The sequence below is a fragment of the Rattus norvegicus genome, chromosome 11, assembly GCF_036323735.1.
Source record: "Rattus norvegicus strain BN/NHsdMcwi chromosome 11, GRCr8, whole genome shotgun sequence".
Taxonomy (NCBI): Eukaryota; Metazoa; Chordata; class Mammalia; order Rodentia; family Muridae; genus Rattus; species Rattus norvegicus.
Window position 1 is genome coordinate 53,671,357 of NC_086029.1, and position 21,435 is coordinate 53,692,791.

Consider the following 21,435-nt stretch of genomic DNA (forward strand, 5'->3'; position numbering starts at 1 on the left):
TCTTAGTTAGTCCTAGTCACTTGGCTGAATATGGAAACAGATGGTAAGTTCTAAGAAACTGCCCTGAGGTCACCCAGATAGAACACTGACAGTATGAACATGAAAAAAATATCCAATGAACCCCCTAGCTGTTTCAAAAATTTGCTGACCATAGACACTTCTAAAACAGAGTAACCTTTACTCTCTGTTCTAGTTCCTTCTCTTACTGTTGGGGCAAAACTAACTCCTTGGAAGCTAGTTAAAGCTGATTATTCAGGCTCACAATTGAGGATACCACCTAGAACTGGATCATAGAAGGGTCATCTGATGCTAAGAAATAAGGGGAAATAGAGAAAGAATTGAAAGAGCTTGAAGAGGCTTGCAACCCCATAAGAACAACAATGCCTACCAACCAGAGCTCCCAGGGACTAAGCCACTACCCAAAGACTATACATGGACTGACCCATGGCTCCAACTGCATATGTAGCAGAGGATGGCCTTGTTGGGCACCAGTGGAAGGGGAAGCCCTTGGTCCTGCCAAGGCTGGACCCCCAGTGCAGAGGAATGTCAAGGAAGGAGGGAGTAATAAAAGGGGTGGGGGAGTAGGGGAAACACCCTTATGGAGGGTGGGGGAGATAGGGGGCTTATGGACAGGAAACAAGGAAAGGGAATAACATTTGAAATGTAAATAAAGAAATATATCCAATAAAAATAATAAAAGTAAAAAGATAGGAGTAACCAGCTGCTCAGCATGCCTTATCGTTTCTCCGCAGTTCCTGACTGCAGCTGGCTGAATTATGCTGTTAAAGTGAATCTTTCCACCACACATGACTAGGGCTAGGCATTCAGACCTGTTCAGAGATTTGTCTCCAGAATGATTCTTGGAGAGGTCAAATTAAAAGCCAATATGAGCCATCCCACTCTAAGTATTCCTAAATCGCTTGTTTACACACTTGCAGCCAAAATCACCCAATAGACCAAATGACCCAAATCAACTTCCAAAAGCTTCAAGCTCAAGACTGTCACAGCATTCCTCCTTTTACACAAGAGCACTTAAATTATCTTTCTAGGCTTTGAAAGCCTGGCTGAAATGCAGCTGATAGACTGTATTGAGGCTAGTCGCCCATAAATGGTTTTAGCTTATATTGTTTCAGACTCGATTTGGTTTTAGCTGTTCCTAAGATCTGTGCTAAAGTAAATTCCCTCAAGCCTGACTTATTTCCAATAGCAAAAGTAAGGCACAAACACACTGCAGTGCACAACTAGGGAACTGACCCTGGCTCATTTTTGATGAAACTCAAATAATGACAGCATCATATAATAACCACCTGAATAAAATGAATGCATATTTACTGCAGCAAATCAAGAAAACACATACATGAAACTATAATGTAGAGGAGAAAGTCAACAGTATAGAAGAATGTTTGCAATAAAGAAGAAATAAAGGGCTAGAAAGTCACCACTGTGGTACTTCCTAGCCCCCCAAAAAATCTATTCAGGAGGTATTTATTTACCAGTGAAAATAAAGCCCTTCCACCCTGAGGTGTGGGGGTGCAAAGGCAAGATGAGAAAAAAATGCTTCCAAATTTTCTCAAAAATATTCTACTAACTTATTTGATTAAAATAAAAAATAAGCCGGGCATGACAGCACACATTTGCTACATAAATAAAACAGTAATTATAACATGAGCAAGACGGGTTGTAGCTTAGCAAAGTTAGCATTACTCCAAGGCAAATGCTCACTGGCATATCTGAGCTGGAATGTGTCTGATCATTCTAGATGGTATGCATTCGCTCACCAAGTCATGCACCACCTACAGGAGGAATCTGACAGGAAGATTGAACTAAAAATGAGAACGTTAAACTCAAAAATTTTGAAGAAAGAACAAGAAAATGTCTGAGAGAAGGAGGTCAGCATGGGTTCAAAAATAATAATGCATGCGAAGGCAGAAGAAACAGGTGTGTAAACCAAGACCATAGCTGGTTGACAACAAAGATCAGCCAATCACCTGTGACTGTAGTCAACTATAAGGGAGAAGACAGTGGAATCAAAATTTAAAATGAAATTGAGAATACAAACACAGAAGAAATGGTATAAATTAACACTTAGAGTGCAGTATTATACTTATATGCATAGAACTGGCAGATCCAGAGGAAATTTATGATTTTATAGTAAAACCTAAGTATCCACAGGAAGATCCCTTTGTAAAGTTAAGAAGATTAATTTTTGTCATTTGCAGAATGTATGAAAGTAGAAAAGACTCCACGGGATTCATGCAGTGTCTGAGTTACACAATCACTTACATGAAACAGAAAATGATGTATATAATGTCACAAGCGAAACCTTGGCTTCATTCACAAATGAATTTCTTGTTTAGATTAATGTGTCAAAATTTTATAGGAGCAAACATAAAAAAATATAAGGCAATCTTGTTAAATAGCAGCTGGAGATGGTTCTGCAGTTAAGAGCCTGCACTGTTCTTGCTCAGTTCCCAGCACCACATCAAAACTGTTTATCACTCCACTTCTGGGGACTCTGATGCTTATGGCCTCTGCGGGCACCAGCATTCAGGTGTCCATACCAACATACAGACACCAGTGAAAATACATGGCTCAGTGTTTAAGCGCACTGACTGCTCTTCCAGAGGTCCTGAGTTCAGTTCCCAGCAACCACATGGTGGCTCACAACCATCTGTCATGGGATCTGATGCCCTCGTCTGGTGTGTCTGAAGACAGTGACATTGTACTCAAATATATATAATCAATAAATCTGTTAAACAATATATTTTTTTAAATATATACTGGAGCGGGGGGCTCTCCCCAAAGCTGTTCCTTTATGTGAGATGTTCTTTTAGCCCGACTGCCTTGTCTGACCTCAGTGGGAGAGGAAGCGCTGAGCCTAGCAGAGATCTGATGTGACAGTGTGGGGAATACCCAGGGGAGACCTCACCTGAATACAGGAGAAGGGAAGAGGGGGGTGGGAGAAGGACTGTGGGAGAGGTGACAGGAGGGGAGCAGTGAGCGGGATGTAAAGTAAATAAGTAAAACAATAATTAAAAAAAAACAACAACAAAAAATATATGTGCAACAAAAAAGTTAAAGAAAAAGAGGTCATGAATTAGAGAGTAAGGGCACACAGGAGGGACTGGAGGGAGGAAAAGGAAGAGGGATAATGGAACAATAATATCTAATTTTAAAAATTTTTTAAAAATAAATATTTTTCTAAAAGTATAATGCAAATAGAGAATGTTTTTAAGTGAAACTGGATATATTGTTATTGTAAGCCTTAAATAAATCAAATTATCCAAATCAAAAACAAAAATACTTTTTTTTGCAATCTAAACATAGCTTTTTTTTTTTATTAACTTGAGTATTTCTTATATACATTTCGAGTGTTATTCCCTTTCCCGGTTTCAGAGCAAACATCCCCCTCCCCCCTCCCCTTCCTTATGGGTGTTCCCCTCCCCATCCTCCCCCCATTGCCACCCTACCCCCAACAGTCTAGTTCACTGGGAGTTCAGTCTTAGCAGGACCCAGGGCTTCCCCTTCCACTGGTGCTCTTACTAGGATATTCATTGCTACCTATGAGGTCAGAGTCCAGGGTCAGTCCATGTATAGTCTTTGGGTAGTGGCTTAGTCCCTGGAAGCTCTGGTTGCTTGGCATTGTTGTACATATGGGGTCTCGAGCCCCTTCAAGTTCTTCCAGTTCTTTCTCTGATTCCTTCAACTGGGGTCCTATTCTCAGTTCAGTGGTTTGCTGCTCGCATTCGCCTCTGTGTTTGCTGTATATTCTGGCTGTGTCTCTCAGGAGCGATCTACATCCGGCTCCTGTCGGCCTGCACTTCTTTGCTTCATTCATCTTGTCTAATTGGCTGGCTGTATATGTATGGGCCACATGTGGGGCAGGCTCTGAATGGGTGTTCCTTCAGTCTCTGTTTTAATCTTTGCCTCTCTATTCCCTGCCAAGGGTATTCTTGTTCCCCTTTTAGAGAAGGAGTGAAGCATTCACATTTTGATCATCCGTCTTGAGTTTCTTTTGTTCTAGGCATCTAGGGTAATTCAAGCATTTGGGCTAATAGCCACTTGTCAATGAGTGCATACCAGGTGTGTTTTTCTGTGCTTGGGTTACCTCACTCAGGATGATATTTTCCAGTTCCAACCATTTGCCTACAAATTTCATAAAGTCATTGTTTTTGACAGCTGAGTAATATTCCATTGTGTAGATGTACCACATTTTCTGTATCCATTCCTCTGTTGAAGGGCATCTGGGTTATTTCCAGCTTCTGGCTATTATAAATAAGGCTGCGATGAACATAGTGGAGCACGTGTCTTTTTTATATGTTGGGGCATCTTTTGGGTATATGCCCAAGAGAGGTATAGCTGGATCCTCAGGCAGTTCAATGTCCAATTTTCTGAGGAACCTCCAGACTGATTTCCAGAATGGTTGTACCAGTCTGCAACCCCACCAACAATGGAGGACTGTTCCTCTTTCTCCACATCCTCTCCAGCATCTGCTGTCACCTGAGTTTTTGATCTTAGCCATTCTCACTGGTGTGAGGTGAAATCTCAGGGTTGTTTTGATTTGCATTTCCCTTATGACTAAAGATGTTGAACATTTCTTTAGGTGTTTCTCAGCCATTCGGCATTCCTCAGCTGTGAATTCTTTGTTTAGCTCTGAACCCCATTTTTAATAGGGTTATTTGTCTCCCTGCGGTCTAACTTCTTGAGTTCTTTGTATATTTTGGATATAAGGCCACTATCTGTTGTAGGATTGGTAAAGATCTTTTCCCAATCTGTTGGTTGCCGTTTTGTCCTAACCACAGTGTCCTAGCAAAAATACTTTTAAGTCTTGGATTTTTCAAAGTTAGTTAATTTGGTTTTAGCAATATGCTAAGAGTTATAAATAAATCATAAACACTAGAAAATATGTATAAACTTTTTATCCTGTGGCATGCATTTAAGTGTTCAGAATTAGGATTAGGTTAGAATTAGGTGATTAGGATTTTCCAATAAAAGAATGATTCTGCAGTTCCTTCCACATTATAACAAATAAATAATATGCCTCTACTAATTGTGATTCAATAATTGTAAACATTTGCTATTCAAATCACATTTTTATAGTATTTTGCTTCCTTATCAAAAATTTATAAATGAAGGATATCAAAAAAAAAAAAAGAAAAAAAAACTGGCAAGGACAGCACATAGCCAATTAGTCATTCTATTGACAGATTTTCCTGCTGAAAGGTGAATTTGACTAGCCAGTAATCCATCAATGGTATACAAACACAATAAAAAATACTGCATTTTGGATGTCCACTTTATGTATTTGAATACTAAATCAGTAACCAACAACATTAAACAAGTAAACCAACAACATTAAGCAAACAAAAGCACATGTCTATGAGACTAACCCACAAAAAAGACAGTGAAAAAGGAAATCTGAACATATACTAGTCCCATTCTGTAGCTTAGTATTTGACATAGATATTTGAAAACATAGAGGAGAATGAATATGTCGGAAACTTAATTTGGTTTATGACTGTGTTTGGATAGAAATATAACAGGGCATCAGGTCTTATGCTGTTGGCCTGAATCCATCTGAAGTTGAGTTTTCTTCCCGGAGGGAGATAAGGATTGAACGTTATCCTTCCACATTTAGCTGTCCAGTTTGACCAGCACCATTTGTTGAAATGCAGTCTTATCTCTAGTGTGTATTTTTTTTGGCTTCTTTATTAATCGTGAATTGGCTGTATTCATGTGGGCTTATGTGTGAATACTCAATTCTATTCTTTTGACCAATGAATCTGCCTATGTCCCTACCATTCTGGTTTTATTACTGTAACTCTGTGATATAACTTGAAATCTGAGACAGTGATACATCCAATAATATTTTTATTTTTATGGCTACTTCCCTCTACTTGGTCTTATGTATCCCTATGAAATCTGAAGCTAGTTTTTTTTTTCAATTTATGTTAGGAATAGCATAGTATGTAGATGCTTTTAGTAGAAATGCCATTTCAGAATTTAATCCTGCTAATTCCTTAGACATAAGGATCTTTCCATTTTCTGGTGTCTTAGTAAATTTCAGTTTCCACTGTCTTAAAGTTTTCATTGTACAAGTCTTTCACTTCCTTGGTTAATTTATTCCAAGATATTTTTTTTTAAGACTGTTGTGAACAGTATTGTTTCTCCAATTTTTTTCCTTGATGTGTTTGCCGTTTCTATCCAGGAAGGCTACCAGCTTTTGTATGCTACCACAACAGTCAGTAAGGAATCCTGTTGCTTACTTGTAATCATCATAATGTTATCCAAACTGTGACTGAGTTTTAAATTTGGCCAAGCATCTGTTCTCGACACAAACTGTCAACTCAAAATTGAAACTAAAGCGCATTTAATTGACTCTAAATTAAGGTTTTACTCCAAACTTGGTTTTTTTTCTACATAGAAATGTAAAATTTCCATTGTTTCTTATGCTACTTCTTAAAGAAATAGCTTGTGCTCAGGAACTATGAATTCTGCATTTTGTTTCTCGCTGCCGAACTCGTTGTGTGGCACTGTCTTAGTTGGAGTTTCTATCACTGTAATAGACTAAAATCACCATGAGGAAAAAGGGTTTATTTTACCTTACAGAGTATCAGTCAGTCATCCAAGGAAGCAAATGCAGGAACTCAGCACAGAAAACTAGAGAGAGGAAATAGAGCAGAAGTCATGTATTGATTGACTGACTTCCCATGACTCTCAGAGACTGCATTCTTTTTTTTGTTTGTTTGTTTGTTTGTTTTGTTTTGATTTTTCTTTTTTTTTATTGGATATTTCTTTATTTACATTTCAAGTGTTCCTTTCCTGGTTACCTGTCCATAAGCCCCCTATTCCCTCCCTCTTCCCTTCTAAAAGGGTGTTTCCGTCCCCCTGCCGCCCCCCCCCCCACATTCCCCTGTACTGGGGGCAACCTTGGTAGGATCAAGGGCTTCTTCCATTGGTGCCCAACAAGGCCATCCTCTACTACATATGCAGTTGGAGCCCAGGGTCAGACCATGTGTACTCTTTGGGTAGTGGTTTAGTCCCTGGAAGCTCTGGTTGGTTGGCATTGTTGTTCACATGGTGTCTCAAGCCCCTTCAGCTCTTTCAGTCGTTTCTTTAATTCCTTCAACCGAGATCCCGTTCTCAGTTCAATGGTTTGCTGCAAGCATTCATTTGACATGCTCTGGCTGTGCAGAGACTACATTCTTGTAATATCCAGGACCACCAATCTCTTGGAGATTGGACTACACCCATCCAATCACCAATCAATGAAATGTACCACAAGCTTGCCCACAAGCCAATCAGGCAGGAGTATTTTCTCAACTGCGGACTCCCTTTCTTAAAAGACAATATAAGTGTAAGTTAATCAATTCCAGCAAAAGCATATATTGCTATATATTTAAACTAACCTATAAAGGTTTAGTTTCCGTTAAAATAAACACCTATTTGGGGAAAAAAATCCAACAATTTACCATTTCTTCCCAAAGTCTATATTACTTTTTATTTTATTGTTTTTAAAACTTGTATAATCTTACCTTTTGTAAAATAAACCAAAAGAAATTTTGGTGTGAATAGAATATTTTTGTTGTTGTTATTGCTTCTTTAAGAAAAGCCATCTTTCACTTCTAATGGTTACTCTTATTCTGAATTCTAGTTCTCTCTTTACCTCTTTGCCTGTTGTTGTATTTTCCGATCATATTTTTTTGTTTGTTTGATTGTTTCTGTATTTTAATTTTGTACCTCAGGTACTACTTATATTCTACCAAATTGGCCATTAATCCACAAACATATGACAGCTGCTTCCAAATGTTAAAGGCAAACTAATTTCTGAAGTGGGGTCTCAGTGTCAAGAATAATGTGACATTAGAAATAGTAAGCTCATTCAGTTTGGAGAAATGGGTCATTGGTTAAAAGCACTGACCGATCTTCCGGAGGACCCAGGTTCAATTCCCAGCACCCACATAACAACTCACAATGCCCTGTAACTCCAGTTCCAGAGGAGGATCCAACACCCTAGCACAGACATACATGCAGGCAAACACCAATGAACATGGGGGAAAAAACCTTTGAATCACCAGCAGTGCTAAGCTCTGCCACATTTAAGTCTATAGGAAAAAATCACAGTTAATTACTTACATGATGAATAGTACTTATGAGACAGAAGACTTTGGTTCGAAAATGAAGTGTGTCCGTGTGTCCATGCACATGGGCGTGGGTGTGCGCATGTGTGTGTATGTGTATCCTATGGTAAATATTTTATAATGTATCACTTAAGTTCCATTATGTTCATTAAATTACTAATTTTTGAAATTATTCTTTTATGCTTGTCTTTATTTTCTTTCTATTATTTAATTTACATTAATTAAAATTAGTTCATCCCACATGGACTTTTCTCCTTCCACTCCATGCCATGAACTCTCTCCTCCTGCTCAAATAGATGGACTCTTTTTCTTTGATTATTATTACATATATGTACAGACCTGCAAATACATATGCAACATGCTGATTACACTTTTGTGGTTATATGTGATTTAATTGCTTACTATTCCATATGGATAATTAATTAGGTGGGTCATTCATGGGAGAGGCTAATTTTCCCACTCAGCAGTCATTAATTGCTTACAGATTTTTTGACTAGGGTTGGGACTCCATTAGATTTTCCCTATCCTCAAGAACATGTCTTATTGTGAATTGTATCTTTGATATTCTGAGCTTTTGTACTAATATCCGCTTATCAGTGAGTGCATACCACGTGTGTTCTTTTGTGATTGGAAAACTCAAGAAGAAGGAAGAGCAAAGTGTGGATGCTTCAGACCTTCTTAGAAAGGGGAACAAAAATACTGACAGGAGAAAATATGGAGACAAAATGTGGAGCAGAGACTGAAGTTTCCGAAAGGCCATCCAGAGACTGCCCCACCTATGAGATCCATCCCATATACAGCCACCAAACTCAGTCACTATTTGAGAATGCCAAGAAGTGCTTGCTGACAGAAGCCTGATATAGCTCTCTCCTGAGAGGCTCTGCCAGACCTTGACAAATACAGAAGCAGATGCTCGCAGTCAACCATTGAACTGAGAACACCAGTGGAGAAGTTAGAGAAAGGACTGAAGTAGTTGAAGGGGTTTGCAACCCCATAAACAAAACAACAATATCAACCAACCAGATCCCCCAGAAGTCCCAGGGACTAAACTACCAACCAAAGAGAACTTGGGACCTATAGCTTTATCCACATATATAGCAGAGCATGTCCTTGTCGAGCATCCATGGAAGGAGAGACCCTTGGTCCTGTCAAAGCTGGATGCCCCTGTGTAGGGAAATGTTAGGGTGGGGAGGAGGGAGGGAGTGGGTGAGTGGGTGAGGAAGCACCCTCATAGAAGTAGGGGGGCATGTGATAGTGGTTTTCTGGAGGGGAAAGGGGAAAGGGGGATTAACATTTAATTAAATAATAAAAATTCTAATAAAAGAAAAATAAATCAGAAAAAATAAATAAGTTAAAAATTATTAATCAAAAAAGAACATGTCTATTGATACTGTCATTGTTCAGTTCTTATTTAAGTGGTTACTTCTAGGAGGCACAGTGTTGTTCGTGGTGTTGGTGTTCTTATCGTTGCTGCTTCTGTCCTTGCAGTTCTATCATGCAATATGTCCAGACTACATTTTTGTCTCCTTCTACGACTCCCAGTCCCTCCCCTAAACATGTTCCCTCTTGCTGAGATCCATTTCTTTTTAATTTTGCTTCAGAAATGGGCAGCCTTTCCAGGGATATCAACTAAACATGGCATAAAAAGTTAGAATAAGACTAGGCACATACCCGCATATCAAGGCTAGAAGACACAGTCCAGTGGAAGGACAGGTGTCTCAAGAGCAGTCAAGAGTCAGAGACAGCACCATTCCTACTGTTTGGAGTCCCACAAAAACACCAACCTACCCAACCATAATATATATGCTGATATATTGTGTGAGGACTTAATACAGACTCCCTGATTATCACTTTAGTCTCCATGAGCACCTAGGAGCCCTGGTTAGTGGTTCTTGAAGTGTTCTTGAACTCTCTGGCTCCTATAATTCTTCATCTCCATCTTCTTCAGGCTTCCCCTAGTGTCTGGCTGTGGGTCTCTGTTCTCATAAGTTTTGAATGAAGTCTGTCTGATAACAGTTAGGCTAGGCTCCTGTTTATGAGTACAGTAGAATATCATTAGGAATCATTTCATTGACTTTTTTCTTTATTGTTAGACATCTTTGTTCTATCCAAGGTTCTAACACATCTTCTGGTTGCTGGCCCTCCAGGCAGTGGTAGGGGGTATGCTACCTCCCCTGAAGCTGGTCTCAAGCTGGACCAGTCATTGGTTGACCATTCCCACAGGTTGTGTGCCTTCTTTACCCCTGCATGTTTTGCAGGCAGGGCAGATTACATATCAAAGGTTTTGTGGCTGGGTTGATGGCCCAGGCCCAACACCAGAAGCTTTATCTGGAGACAGAAGATGGCTAGTTCAGACACTATAGCATGCATTACTAGGAGTATTTGCTAGGGTCACCCTCTGAGATTCCAAGGAGTTTTTACTGCACTATGTTTCCCCATCATTCCTGAAATGCACCCCAATTCTAATCATCTCTCCTAGTATTCTCACCCTGCAATCCCCCGTCTTTATCCATCCTGATCTCATCCCCTCCTCTACTCAGTTCTCCCACACATCTATTCTATTTCACTGTCCCCACAGTGATCTATGCATCCTACCTCAGACACCCTTACTTATTTATCCTATCCAGGCCTGTGGATTATCTTTTACTTCAATCTAATTATCAACTTCTAAGTAAGTACATACCGTGTGTGTCCTTCTTGGTCAGAGTTACCTCACTCAGAAAGATTTATTTCCAGTTCTATCCATGTGCCTGTAAATTTCATGATGTCATTTTTTAAATAGCTGAGTTCTATTCCACTATATAAATGTAACACAGTTTCTTTATTCATTTCTCTAAGGGATGTCTAGGTAGTTTCCAGTTTCTGGCTATTATGGACAAAGCTGCTTTGGATAAAGTTGTGCAAATGTCTTTGTGGTACGGTAGAATATCCTTTGAATATATTCCCAAGAATGGTATAGCTGGGTTTGGATGTAGATCTAGTCCTAATTTTCTGAAGAACCACCATATTGGTTTCCAAAGTTATTGTAAAAATTTGCTCTCACACCAGCAATGGGGAAGCACTCCCTGTGACAGTTTGCATATGCTTGTCCCAGGGAGTGCCACTATTAGAAGGTGTGACCTTGCTGGAGGAAGTGTGTCACTGTGGGGTGGACTTGGAGACCCTCCTCCTAGCTACCTGAGAGTGCTCAGTCTGTTCCTGGCTTCTTTTGGGTAAAGATGTAGAACTCAGCTCCTCCTGCACCATGCCTGCCTGGATGTTGCCATGCTCCCGCCTTGATGATAATGGACCGAACTTCTGAACCTGTAAGCCAGCCTCAATTAAATGTTGTCCTTTATAAAACTTATATTGGTCATGGTGTCTGTTCACAGCAATAAAACCCTAAGTAAGACACTCCCCTTTCTCTACATCCTTGCCAACATAAGCTGTCATTTGTGGTTTTGATCTTAGCCATGAGAACAGTAATGTGATCTGGTAGAGGTAATAATATCAATTGGCTTCCCTAGATAAAATCTGGAAGATGGAATCTCAAAGTTGTTTTGATATACATTTCCCTGATGGCTAAGAAATTGGATGTTTCTTTAAATGTTTCTCAGCCCCTCGAGATTCTCTGTAAAGAATTCTGTGTTTGGATATATATCCCATTTTAGTTGGATGTCTAGATTCTTACATTCTTTATATGTTGGGATATTAGGCCTGTGTCAGATGTGGAATTTGTAAAAATCTTTTCCCATTATGAAGTCTGTGAATTTGTCCTGTTTACAGTATCCTTTGCCTTACATAAGCTTTTCAGTTTTATGAGGTCCTGTTCATTGGCAATCTTAGTACCTGCACTACTGATCTTCTATGCAGGAAGTTGTCTTTCTTCTATGCCAATACATTCAAATCTATTGTCCACTTTTTCATCTGTCAGGTTCAGTGTATCTGATTTTCTATTGTCTTTGATCCATTATTTCATTTTTGTGATGTGTGATAGTTATGGTTCTATTTGCACTCTTCTACAAGCCAACATCCAATTAGACCAGTGCCATTTGTTGAGGCCAACTTCCTGATTCTCTGACTCTTAGAATCTTTCTGTCCTCCAATCTCTGTTTTTCTCTGAATCTTAGGTGCCTTATATTTCCAGTCTGGGCTCCCCACAGTCCCAACATACCTATTATATCCAGTTGTGGTTTTCTGTAATGGTTGCAATTTACTATAAATAGGATATAATTAGAAAATATGCTGATCTAGTTAAAGTGGAGGAAAAAAGATCTATGACTTCCCTAGCCTTTGGTCTTTGGCTGGGTTTCCAGGCATGATTTCTATCCTGCCTAAGTAGACCTTGAATCCAATTAAAGACCTGTCAGTTACAGCCAACCTATGAGTGTCGTGACTGAATCATTAGGGCTGTACTGCCAGTTTTATCAAGAAGTTGAAACATATTTGTGGTACCTTCTTAATAAAATTTTGTGTTGAGAACTATATTTTTTACTTTCTGTTAATTTTATTTTTATATTGATGTTAATATTGATTTGACTATTTTCTCTGTCTCTGGGCTTTGATAATGGAACTACCATTCACATTACAATTGACTTGATATTAATGTGCTTGGACATTTGAGATAGGAGCAACAATGTTTACCTGTCTTGTAAACAGCAGGAGCTATATTTGTATGGTTTTGCCTATCTACATATTTATATTTGAAAACCTTTGCCTTTTTTGATCCTTGATATGTTATTTGAGTAACAATGTTTAAAAGGTTGTAAAAATTTGAATATTTATTTTACTTCATTTCCTGTCTTTTTACAGAATATGGATAATTGTTCTCATATGAAAGTTTTAAGTGTTTAACCGAGACTCTTTTCATATATCTATCATTGTCCCCTGTATTCACCCCATTAATGAGCATCTCTAGCCTGGAGATTGGGTTTGAAACAGTTTTACAGCTAATTTCTGGGATGAGTGACAGGGTTAGGACTTCTACAGAACAATCTCATGGTAACTAGTATGGAATTTCCCCAAAGTACAATGCAGGAGTTAGCTAGCAATTATCCCTGTGCCACAAGAAAGAGGAATTCTGTATTTTGTTTCTCTCTTTAATGCTGATTCTAAGATCGAGGAGAACTTTCTAAATAATTTACAGTGTTAAGGCTGCTGCTTCCCTAGACAATTCCTTTTTGAAAATGAACTATTCTTTTGGGTTCATCTTTAAATTGGTTTCTTAACCTTGACACACAATAGAATTGCCTTTAATATACTAAGAATTCATACTTTTATCTTAACAATCAAGTCTATCAATAGAAGAAAATTTATATTAATGCTGGAAATATTAAATATGACTTTATTTATTAAATACATTAAATATGAATTCACTATTTAATTATTAATATAACTATTATTACAATCCACATATATACATGGAAATATTTTGGACTGATTTGGTTCTCAAGTATTCCTTCTCCCATAATGCTCTATGAACATTAGTATAACCATTGATACCAATGAATCTGATTAAGAAATTAAAGTAGAAATCAAACTCTATCACAAACTTACTTTTTAACTAGAGAAATCCATTGCACATTTATTCTACTCTGCTTTCTTTATATTTGAAATTTATTATATTACTTCAATTTATAGATCTTATAAACTGCCATTTCTTTCTCTTACAAATGTTTTTTTTCAATTATTATAAAATAGAATGTGTCTTGCAATAAATATTGTACAGAATTTTGTCTTGGTATGACATGAGACTTATTACATAGGCTACCAGTCTTCATTTATGGTTAAGATCCCAATCCCCTGGCACTTTGTGTGCATGAGCGTATGTGAGTGTGCATGTGTGCTTCAGTGGTGTGCATGTGTGTGTGTGTGTGTGTGTGTGTGCATGCACGCGCACTGTGTATGTCTTGATCAGCATCTGTTTATTTTCTATATTTCATGTATGTGTGGTTTATATTTCAGACTTCATAGTTTTTCTGTTCAAAGAATAAATTGTCTTATGCAAGCATATCTTATAATTATTTATATAATTAAGCCTCTTTCACACTCAGGTAAAGATAAAAGTATGCTACAGGTTGGAGTCCAATGCACAAAGCACTGAAACACATTGCTTCATTTAACTTTAAGTAGTAAGAATAGTTTTGTATTAGAAAGCTTTCTAAAAGACGTGAGTTAATCGTATGAGAATAGTAGATTGGTATTTTCCATGCAGCTTCTTTTATCAAGAACGTGTGTGCTAAGAGCAGTTCGCATTCATTAGTTCATCATGCACAGGGTAAAAAAGAAGCACATAATGAATGGGCTTGTATGGTTTTATTTTTTTCCAGAATTATGTATATTGTCTTATATTCATTCCATGTATGTAGCAAAAGTTAAATTCATTTCATAGATCTTTCTCTTGCTTTATCACATACAGGTTTCTCCAAGCACAGTATGGAAATTGTTGGTTGACTTTTATACATTGCTGTCCATTATAAAAAGACCTTTCCTTCAACATATTTCATGCACAACACCTGGCCTTTAGGGAACAGCATGGTTGGACTGAACCTACTCAATTATAGATTGCATCCCTGTTTAATTTATTAGCCACCTGTTTAATTCTTACAGGATAATGGAAAAATTAGGATGCCATTAGCATATTTAGAATATCTGTACTCTGAATTTTCAGACGAAGTTTTCAAATTAGATAAAACCTCTGAAATTGAAATTAAGGTTTAACAAATATGTATAACTTTCAAGACTAGATATAAATTTCATCTGAGTTTTCATCATGTCTTTAGCATGTCTTTTCATTAGAAAAATATAAAATAAATGAAGAAAATCCATGCCAAGAATTCTTGAGAGCTTGAGCTGGTTTAATGTCAAGAGAAAAGCCATTACAGCAACACTTGAAACGTCACTTCCCCATCTCAGTTCAAGAGCGCTGTAAGTGCCAACGGTAGCAAGTATAACTTCAGTGAAGGCAAAGTAGCTGTGGATGACTTGGATAAACACCTTGAATGAAAGGCATTATTTTGTCAGATACTGATCTCCATTTTACAATAAAACAGCAGGCTCCAATGCCTCTGAGTATGAGTATGCCCATGCTACAGATAATGCCTCTGACTTGCATTAGATGGAGCATGTGCATGTTTACATGCATACACAATCACACACACACACAGAGGGGGGGGGGAACAGAGAGGGAGAGAGAGAGAGAGAGAGAGAGAGAGAGGGAGGAAGGGAGAGGGATAGAAAGAGAAAGAGGGAGAGACGGAGGGAGGGAGAAAGAGAGAGAGATTAGTGCTTATGATCTATCTTTCTGCAGTTTTGACTATCAGGAGAATTTTACCTTATCCCAGAATCTGGACTATTTTATTGTTTATCCTCTATAGTGATTAGATAGTCTCTGTAGCTCTGATTATCTCCCAGATTGTCAGGGTGACAGAGTTCAGGGCAAGACAGCTTGTCACTGAGATCTCTAGACCCATTGGCTTGAAGTAGGAGCTTGTCTATTTGAAACATTACATAATGATGCTGAGAAAAAAAATACTGCTATCTTTGCAAAATTCCCCTGACATTTGGGGTTTGTCTCATGATATTCTCAAAGATTATATTTTGTGATAATCCTTAAAAGTGGTGCATCTCCCTCAAGTGGAGGCACTGAAAGCATCGCTTCTTGTAATACACGAACACGTGCCATCCTGGAGGTGTAAAACATAAGCTGTCCTGAGCAGCTTTTGAGAATCTAGTTGCCAGCTTCTAGTCATCCAAATGGTGATCCCATGAACAGCTTCCAGTTCTGGCAGAGAACAGTTGTCTATCTTATCCTATTACTTGGAGATTATCAGGCCTTGGCAAGGGATGCTAAAACAGAAGATGACAAATTCTGGTGAGGAAACATGGTTTGGCTTTAAATATTGTCTGTTTTGTTTATTCTTAATAGAAAATGTTCATTTGAGTTATGACAAAAAAATGTCTGCTTGTTTCCTATAGTTCAGTTTAAACCTCCCAAGTACCAAACCTAGAGTAGGTATATTTGTCATTTCATTAATTATTTATATAATGTGCTAATGTCTTTCTTCATAAAAATAAATGAAAGCCTTTTGTAGACGTGCGTTTGGATGACTAAATAGTTCATTTGAAGTCTTGTCCAAACATCATTTTGTGTTTTGATTAATGTTAATTTATATTTTCATATTATGAATCTAATATTTCTCCCCTCGTACTTGCTTGACATTCACATATGTTCAACTACTGTCTGAAGTCACGCCACCTAGCAAAGCAACAACATACAAATTACGTAGTTAAATATTTGTAGAAATAAATAAGTACTAGGTGGTTTATACACAATACCTTTGCGATTTTAATTTTCTGAGAATTTCACAGGAGCCTTTTTATTATTTCCACTTTACAAAAGTGAGGTTAGTATAATGGGGAAATTTAATTCTGATAAAAATTAGGTTTATTTGGGGCACGTAATATTTCAGGGCCTAACAAACTTTTATGGTAGCTTCAATGTTATCTTTGTATAATATAAAGCTCCCACAGGAGGATTAGGGCATAGTTTGGTAGGTAGAGAGCTTACCTTATAGATAAAATGACCAAAGTCTGATTCCTAGAACCCAGAGAAAAATGCCAGGTGTGGTGTTTGGTGTTTTTAATTCCAGCCTTGAGGAGGCAAAACAGAAAAATTCCTATGGTTTGCTGATCAGTCAGGCTAGCCCAATTGATGAGCTATATCTTATGTCAACCTCAAGGGAAATTTTCTTGGCCATAGCCAATATTTTAGGCTAAGAATAAAATGGTGTCACTCTTTCTGCAATCCTAAGAAAAACCCAAAGCCAAAACCAACTAAACAAACAAACAAACAAACAAACAAACACCCTACACTTGGCTCCTTTGAAATAAATGATAATGTTAAATACTTTCTTATTTCAAGAAAGAAGAACCAGGGAATAATAACTATCAAATCAACACAAAACTGAAATCTATCTTTGTAAATGACTCACAGTTCAAGGTTTGGAATCCACTTACAATCATCTAGGCTCCTCCAAAGGGCCCTGGCTCCACCCTCTGTAGCGTCATTGTCTCCTAAACCTAGGCTGGTTCCACTTGAAACTGCTGCTTTCCTGGCAGTCCCAGGTCTGGCTCTCCAAAATGGGTCTCTTGTTGCAGCTATGCTGTATGTTCATCGATAGACTCTCCTGGGCTCTCTTCAATGGCTCCAGCCCTGAGACACAGTGCCAAGCCTCAGCTGCTCTCCATGACCCTTCATGCCTTCTAAACCAGTAGCATCTGGGTAACTCTTTTACTATTTTGCATCATTTATACTCTTCCTTTTTCTTACTCTAGCTCTTATATTCATGTTCTGCATGCTTCTTTTCAAAAACTTCATGACTTCTTTAATAATGTGTGTGTGTGTGTGTGTGTGTGTGTGTGTGTGTGTGTGTGTGTGTGTGTGTGTGTGTCCTACTGAGCATGTACAAGGACTGACCACTTAGTCTCAGGCAACCCACCAAGGGCCTTCTTCCTGAGAACAACCGTTCTTCCCTCAACACTCATTGACTGCAGGTCTTCATCTAGGGGATGGGGCCTGTTTTATGCAATTTGATAGATGCATAACTAATTTCATTACTTTTTATGTGGACATCTAGTTTTTCCAGCACTATTTGCTGAAAATCTTTTTTTTCTTTACTCCAGCTTATTTATCAAATATCAATAGGCTGAAGTTATATGTACTCATGATCGGATCTTTGATTTGTTCTATTTATCTACATATCTGTCTTTGTGAGTACCATATTATATTTATTATAAAATAACTATAATGCATCTTGAATTTTGTAATAGCAATATTTTCAATAGTTTTCTGCCATTAGGAAATACCTGACATTGCAGACATGTGTGTGTATAATTGTCTAGCTTCCACCCATTAATTCATGCTTGAGATAGAAAGGTGATTAACATTTCTATTTGTTATTCTAATAGGAGCTCAATTTATTGAAAACATTTTGGCAGTCCCTTTGTCTTCTCCTCAATGAAAATGTGTTTATGCTGTAATCTTTCCTTTTTTTGAAAGTAGATTATTTTTTCATGCAAGATATCCTGATTATAGTTCCTCCTCTCTCCTCTCTTCACACTTTCACCCACCTTCCCTCTTCTCTGGACCCACTCCTTGTCTGTCTCTCATTAGAAAAGAACTGGATAGGATCAGCCATTTTCTTATATAGTAAGAAGGTTAGACTCACAATAAAAAATATGAGACTTTAGGGTTTCTTTTTTCTTTTCTTCTTTCAAGAGAAAACTCAAAAAAAAGGGAGAGAGATACATTTGTAGGACTTGGATACTTTTTTAAGTTGTAAAATGTTTTATATGAATTTGGGGATGATTAAGAAAGGAAGGATTGTGGTGACTTAACAGTGATGTGCTCGTGTGTCAAGTTGACAAGGGTCAACTGTACTGGCTAGTTTTATGTCAATTTAAAACAAACCAAGACATATTTTGACCTAGATATTTCATTTTCTTTGATATAATTGTAAATTGGAGTATGTCCATAATGTGTTTTCCAGTGTATATTTTTGTTTGTGTATAGAGAAGCTACTGATTTTAATGTTGATTTTGTAACTTGCTGGTCAGCTGAAATTTGTATCTGCATTTTTTTCTGGTGAAATCTTTGGGATTTCTTATGTATAATACCACATTATCTGCCAACAGGAATAATGTATCTTCTTTTCCTGTTCATTTCATTTTAATATTTTATTCTTGCCTTTTTGCTCTGGCCAATGCTTCCAGTGCTATATTGAAAAGGAGTGGGGGGAGTGAAGAGACTTGACTCACTTCTGATTTTAATGAAATCATTTTAGGATTTTGTCATTTATGAGAGTATCGGCTGCCATATTGCCATAAGTAGCCTTCATTTTGTTGAGAAATATTCCCCTTAGGCCCATTCTGTTTATGACTTGTATTATGAATGCAGGGTTAGATTTGGTCAAAGGTTTTTAACTTGCTTTTTTCAATAATTATAAATATTTATTTTGTACATATATGATTTATTGCATTCACTGTCTTACATATGTTGGGTCAAGACTACATTTATGGGATAAAGACCAAATGATCGTGTGTAATGATCATTTTGATATTTAGCTTGCTATCATTGAGGGATTTGAATCTATGATCATTGGATCATGGGGGTGGCTTTTGGGGTGTTTTTCTTTCTTTCTTTCTTTCTTTTTTTGGTGTCATTCTGTTCTGTTTTCTTTAATCAAAATGGGTTTGTTATTAGAATAGTATTGGCTTCCTAGAATGAGTTTACTAGTGAACTCTGTTTCTTTTTGCTTTTTTGCTGTTTTGAAAGTTTAAGGAGGTTTGGTTGTATCTCTTCTTTAAACACTGGTCGCACTCTACTGTTTATCTATCTGCATCTGGACTTATTTTATTTTTCAGAAAAGTTGAATTGTGAGATTTTCCATTCTCCCGAACACCTTACTAGGCAGGTACTTTACTTCTTTGGGTTTTCTGACTATAGCACATGTTTCTAAACTTTAAAATGCATTATCTATATATAAGCAAAAACATACAAGATTTGTCGTTTGGAGTGTTGGTTGACTCACTCAGAATGATTTTTCCTAGCTCCATCTTTTACCTAAAAATTTTGTAATATCAATTTTCTTAACATTTGAGTATTATATTGTTAAAAATCCATCACATTTTCATTCTCCATTTAGCCACTGATGGACATCTAGGCTGTTTCTAGTTTCTGGCTATTAGGAATAAAGCAACAATGTACATGAATGAGCAAATATATTTGTAGTAAAAATAAAATCCTTTGAGTATATCCCCAGGGTGGACTGGCTAAATCTTGAGTTCCCTGAGAACCTTCCACACTGATTCCCATAATGATGTGCCAGTTTACACTTCAACCTTCAGTAAGAGTTTCCCCTTTTCCACCTCTTTGCCAGCATGTGCTGTCATTTATTTTATTGATATTGGCCATTATGACTGGGGTAAGATGGAGTATCAAAGATGTCTTAATTATCATATCTCTGATGGAAAAACAAGGAAATAGTGTAGAGTATTATGGGGGCTAATAGAATTAAGTTGGTAGGGGGATGAAGGGTAAAGAGGATATGGGTAGAAAGAATGAACATTCAGGGCATTTTTGGAAAAAATAGAAATCTACTACATACATTATACTAATAGAAATTTACTACATAGATTATTATTTATGCTATAATAGTATTTCTAATGCTGCATTAGAAAATTAACTAAATGGAGTTGCTGCAAAACTGGTGAAGACAATGTCCCACCTAAACACCCTAGACTACCAAGTAAAGCCTCCAGTCCAGAAGCAGTTTATGTCTTATTGAGCTATTGACCAAAGGTGTCTTGTGGAACCATATAACCACAGGCTATAGCCAAGGCATTGGCTGCTCTCCACAACCTGATGGTAAAGCCTTATTGACGAAGCCAACTCTTAATGTCATAAAACATGAAGAAGTCCAACTGGTAAATAACTAAAAGATTAAGTCTTTTTGGCTATTCTTGGTGCTAGAAAGTACTTTTCACATAACTAGAGGAGAAATAGAGCCATCAATATGACCCAGCTAATAAACCCTGTGACTTACAACAGTAAACTGCCTGGACAATATCCTAGTGCAATAGTGGCATGAATTGTAATGGGAAAAACAAAACAATGTCCACTCCATGAAATGAAACACATGCCTAATGCTTATAAAGTGCCAAGAACCTGAGACTAGATAAGCCATGAGTGAAGGGAGAAACTACTCTTTTTATTCTGCTAAAGGAACATAGCAATAAAATAACCTCTAATTACATATTGCCATAGCTATAAATCAGTTCTTATTCAACTCTCATCAGACAAATTTCTTCTTGCAGTACGTGGGATTTAATAGAGACTTACACCTGGACAATTTGCAGAAAGTGAGAACATTTAATCTTAAAAGTGGATATCATCATCAAACCCCTCACCTCAAGTTTTAGAATCTATGTGAAAATGGAGAGGGGAAAACTGTAAGAGACAAGGTGACTACTACAAAAAACGAGCAGGGTCTTCTAGACACAATAGAAGTTATGCACAAATGAAATCACTGCTACTGTAGCAGCATACATAAGGCCTGTACAACTTCAAGCCAGACTAGTTCTTCGCAGTGAAATGGAGAAGTGGAAATGTGGCACCAGCTCTAACTAAGGACCTATTGATACCTCCTGGTACATGGAGAATCAGATCTCATCATTGGAGTATCACTGGGTATATCAAGCAAACGCCAGAATAGTTGAACAACACAAAACAAACCCCATGGTGTGTGTGTGTGTG

General features: G+C 37.6%; 1 protein-coding gene across 3 annotated transcripts in view; it reads left to right on the forward strand.

Annotated features, from left to right (window-relative positions):
• Positions 1 to 21,435, forward strand: part of Epha6 (Eph receptor A6) — a 951,337-nt gene that overhangs the window by 444,573 nt on the left and 485,329 nt on the right. The gene's annotated exons all lie outside the window — the stretch shown is intronic.